The sequence below is a fragment of the Pinus tabuliformis genome, chromosome 2_1 (assembly GCF_031772625.1).
Source record: "Pinus tabuliformis cultivar Carrire ecotype Pingquan chromosome 2_1, CPIR1, whole genome shotgun sequence".
NCBI lineage: Eukaryota > Viridiplantae > Streptophyta > Pinopsida > Pinales > Pinaceae > Pinus > Pinus tabuliformis.
In genome coordinates, this window is record NC_142299.1 from 603,944,447 (window position 1) to 603,950,266 (window position 5,820).

The window sequence follows — 5,820 nt, forward strand, 5'->3', positions numbered from 1 at the left end:
TCCTCCTATGGGAGTGGAAGATGTAGTGGATTTTGAAGACTCCCTCCCTCATACATCTTTAGTTGGCATTTCTTCAAGCCCTATAGCCTCGTGTTGAGATGCCCCCCCCATGTAATGTGATTCCTCATCCTGCGGAATCTCCTCCAAATTGTACCTCATCAAGGAGTCCCCATATTAACAACCCATCTCATTCTCTTGCTGTTGTGATCTCGCCCTCTATGCCTCCATTAGAGTCTGCCCTATCCTAGCCCCCTTCATGCCCTGATGAACCAATCCTAATATCTTCTCCTTATAATTCAATAAGGAGAAACATTGATCTCCTTCTCCTCAATTCTAACTTAGACCTGAAATCTCCAACGATACATAACGCAGATGCCCCTACAAAATCTCCACATATCATCTCGAGACCTGCTTTAAACATCACAGTTTGTAAGACCCATAAAAAGGGTAGTAAGAACTTTCGTGGTCGCCTTGCTTCTCAATCTGCTCTTTTTAAAGACTCTGCTAGATTATTGGATGTCCCTATCATTTCCACCACTAATTCTTAGGCACTTATAGATTTGAAGCCTGGTTAAGAGAACCTATGATAAATATTCTATCTATGAACATTCGGGATTTGGGGAACCATTCCAAACAATTGGGTCTAAAACATGTAATTTAGGACCCTTGACCTTTCATTGTTCTCATATAGGAGACTCTTGTTGATTCACATCGAGCCATTTCATATTTCAGAACAATTTACCCTTCATAGCACATAGTTGGGGTTAGTTCAATGGGTACTTTGGGTGGTGTCATAGCAATGTGGGATCCTGGCTAAGCAGATTTTCATGATTTCAGTCTTTTTGTAGGCATTCTATTGTTTGGACATATTAGAGGTATTCCTAGTCATATATATCTAATTAATATATATGCTCCATATCTAAATCGAGTATCCTTCTGGGATCGAGTACAACAATGAAATATTCTAAATATTAGTTGGCTTATCTTGGCGGGTGATTTGAATGCAACTCTCATGCCACAGGAAAATCGGGGGACACATAGTAGGGTAGATCCACTTGCAGATCATCTATAAAACATATTTGCATATAATCATTTGGTGGATATTTTCCCTTGCCCACTCTCCCATACATGGAATAATTGATGGGTGGGATATGAGCAAGTGGGGAGATGATTAGATAGATTTTCGGTACAAGAGGATTTAGTAGAGAGTCTTGGAAGTTTGAAGTCAATGGTATACATGTCATACATTTATGATCACACGCCTATTATTCTAATGTGGAAAATGGAGAATGTTCGAAGGGGGTTCCCTTTCAAATTTAACGAAGTATGGTTGGAAGATTCTGAATAAAATGATCTAGTAAAATCCTCTAAGATCATTTGCCTGCCTCATATGGAAGAACACAATCCTTAACTGGGACAATCTCTTTAAGGGAGGATTCTCAAGTCCAGGTTATTGAATATTCTGCAGGAACTCCATGGGAACAGTGGACCACATATTTTTCACATGCCCAACTATTTAGATGGTTTGGAGGCAAATTGCACATTTACTGCATATATCGATAGATTGTGCATATAATTTATAATAGAGTATAAAATTATGGTTCGATGCAACTGCTAAAAACAAGGAGATGCTTGTTTACATTGCATGGGAGATATGGTATGCTCACAATGACTATATCTTTGAGGGTTAGAGAATAGTTCACCCATTCACTTTAGTTGAACTATTTACACTAACCCACTCAACGTATATGGAGACTCTAGATCTCTCATAGAAGGAATACATCCACAAACTGAATATGACTCGCCTAATTTAATTGGATGGATCAATAGGATTAAGCAAATAATGGGCTCCCTCGCAACACATACAATAAATCATATATACATGAAAGCTAATATGGAGAAGGAAGAGTGCAACCATGCCATCACATGTATGATCTGATTCATTTAGTTGAATTCATGAGATTGGATTGTCAATTCCTCCAATCGTGGTGATTTCATTCTACAATGGGAATGTGCATAAGGTTTCCCACACTACAAGGTGGTGGCCCATACCCAAGCCCCCCATCTCTTTGGGCAACTTCAAAATACTTCTAGACAAGCACAACGAGGCTATATGTCTAGGATTCCATGGAGGAATATGAACTCAAAGGCATAAGTGATCATCACTTCATCAAAGAAGATGACATGAGCTTTTTTGATACAAACATAAACCATGAAAATAAGAAAATAAGAGAGAAATAATGCATTGATTACGAAAAGGAAATAAAATATCCTAAAACCATATATGGTCACAAGGAAGATGATCTAGCATAGATGGATTTTGATGATATAATCATCCCTAAAAATGATAGAGGCATAGAAAGGGCCTTAGAATAGCCTGGACCTAGGCGTTTGAGAGTCACAAAGAAAAGGAATCAAATGCCGAGGAAATGGATGTGGAGTCAGATAAGCAGGATTTAGGCTTCGTCCTAGAGGAGAAGAGGCCAAACCCACTCAAAAGGTAGCTAAATACATTTTATCTTTATTTTTTAATTTTAAGAATTATTATTTCTTACCCATGAGGAACTTCTATTGGCTTAGGTGCCAAGTATGAATGGTAAATCTTCTTCCAAAATTGCCTAGATCTTTCATGTTATGCCATCTGGGTGGCACAGAACATGGTGACAATGCAAACTATTGGTTGCATTAAACTTTGTAGACCACACTGGTGAACCAATGTTAACTTGGGTCTCCTAGTTCGATCAATTGGGTTTCATAGAATTCTCATTTGTCCACTATTCTAACTATTGCTTTGTTTTCAATCCTTCTTTCTTGGCCTTTTCCCATAATTGTAATTCCTTTCACCCTATTAAAATTTTATGACTACCAATAGAGTGTAGTTTTCTTTTGGTGTCATTAATTTAAGATGTGGTAAACACAATTTTATTTTTAGATGTAAATTTTATTCTAATAGGAAACAAGTGGAAAACAAGCAATATAATCACATGTGCCCTAAACTTTGTGCCTTTCTTGGCATGAATTTTTAGGTTGTGGTAAAAGTTGATAGAGGATTGAATTGTCTATAGTTGACGTTGTTTTTTTTATTGATGATCTGAAGTTGAATGAAATGTATAGATTGGAAGTGACTATAGTCAATGTTTTTTTTTTATTGATGATCTCAAGTTGATTGGCATGTATATATCAAAATATGGCATCATAGATGAAATGTTGATGGGATATTGAATTCTAAAAAAAAAGTTGGTAGACTGAACCTAGAAAATAGAGTAAGTGTTTGACCAAGATTCAATTAAATCTATGCAAAACTATGTTAATAGTGAATTCACACGGGATTTTTGCTCCGAATGGAGAAATATGCCTGAGATAAAATCACTACAATAGAGTTCTTAGGAATTTGTTCTTGAAATTATCTTAACTTGCTTAAAATTCCAAGATGAGTTTCCTTCCATGGAGCACTCTTGGAAGCTCCATAGACATAAACTCACGCTAAAATTAGGTTATTTCCTAGCCATCTTTGTCACATCTTTGTCAGATTTTCCCAAAACAACATACTTTCGATTTAATATGAAATTTTGTTCATCAAATTTGGAAAATATAGAATGTAATGATCTAATAAATCATGTAATATTCGTCGTCTAATTAACAAACTACCCTTTTTTTTTTAACATAACAAGATTATCTATTATGAAACCAGCTCACAAAAAAAATAGAAAAGATAGATCAACGCCTTAGAATTCAGCCTCTTCGAGGGGGAAACCTCCTTTACATTACGCAAATGAATGATTCTTTGATGATACAAATGACAAGACCTCCTTTCTATATATAGGAGTCTAAGGGGTCATAATATAATCAGAGCCGACATAAAAATAATAATGTAAGGGCGCAATAATAACAATAGTGGGCTTCTGTGGGGCACAATAATAACAATATGGGGACTACATGGGTATAACAATATAATAAGGGGGTTGTACTAATAACAATAAGGGGTTATACTAGTAGTATAGGGGCCTAACATGCCCCTCTCCTTTAAAAAGTGTTGTCCTCAATGCTTGAGTAGTTCTTGATGCTTTTGCATAAAATTCTTGTCCTCCCATGTGGAATATTCAATGGGTAAGTTCTTCCACTTGATGAGATACTCTGAAATTGATCGATTCGTAGCTATCAGGTTCTTGTTTCTGTGACTGCTCCAGGTTCCAACATGATTTTTCCTTCCTCTTCAAGTTCTGGCAATATTGTTTGAATTGGGATATTCTGCAACTTTTGAATGAGTGGCCACACTTCTTTGTCCTTCTTCCATTCATCCCTTGCTTCGTTTATCCAATTTGGTTCGATAATAGAAATAGTACAAAACAATGCTTCCAAATCCTCATCCTTTCTTGAGAGTGCATCTGCCACCACATTTTTCTTCCCTTTTTTGTAGATGATTTCAAAGTCATAACCCAACATATTTGTGACCCGCTTTTGTTGCTCTTCAGAGGATAATCTTTGTTCTAAAAAGTATTTAAGGCTATCATGATCCGTTTTTACCTTGTAGTGTCTTCCCATTAGGTAGGGTCACCATTTCTTAAGTGCATGTAGTATTGCCAACATTTCCTTCTCATAAATAGCTTGCTTGAGATGTAGCAGTAAAAATACCCAATCACCTACATCAAAACATTTTTCACTACGATGTCGATATACCTGTTTTTTCATTCGATTTTGCACCAAAGTGGCATTATCCTTTAGAAGTTGGAGAACTTGTTGTTGATGCTAGATGTGATCTTTCACTGCTTGAACCTTTTTCTTCCTAATATGTCCTTCTATCTTAAGAGTTTGAGGAGTGGTAATTTCTTCCAATGCTTTACAAGATAAGGCCGGATTCATTTCTTGATGTTCGATGTGATCTTTCACTTCTTGAACATTTTTTTTCTTGATATGTTTTTCTATCTGGATAGTTTGAGGAGTGGCAATTCCACCCAATGAATTACAAGATACGGTTGGATTCATTTCTTCTTTCTTGATGTGATCTTTCACTTATTGAGCCCTTTTCTTCTTGACATGTCCTTCTATCTTGAGAGTTTGAGGAGTGGTAATTCTTGCCAATGCTTTACAAGATATGGTCAGATTCATTTCTTCTTTCTCTGGGGTTGGGCTTTGGCATATATCCTCTTCTTTTCATGTTTCTTTATCCCTTTCTTCCACCTCTTCATACTCTATGTAAAATAATTTCTTCTAAGCACACTTATGACCTTAGACTCTGAAAAATATACATAAGAAACCACAATCCGTTCTCTTTCTGTAACTTCTTACGAAATTTCAATCTGATGCTCAAAACAAAAGTTATGACTATTTTCCCCAGGTCGCCTGTTTGGAATGTAATTCAGGAGTCTGCAAAAACACCAACTTCCTCAGATCATATCTCCACAAGTATAGTGCAAAAAGCTCTAAAATTCGGACCCAAGGTTCAGTGCGATTTCATCTCAAATGGGTTTTTGTTTTAGCTTCTGAAACATCGCAGAAAAAAAGTTATAGCGAAAATTCCACGATGACCTATTTGGAGCAATGAAACCCTAGAATCCAAAGCTCTGATACCAAATGTTATGAAACCAACTCACAAAAAGATAGAAAAGATAGATCAACGCCTTAGAATTCAGCCTCTTCGAGGGGGCAACCTCCTTTACATTACACAAATGAATGATTCTTTGATGATACAAATGACAAGACCTCCTTTCTATATATAGGAGTCTAAGGGGTCATAATATAATCAGAGCCGACATAACAATAATAATGTAAGGGCACAATAATAACAATAGTGGGCTTCTATGGGGCACAATAATAACAATA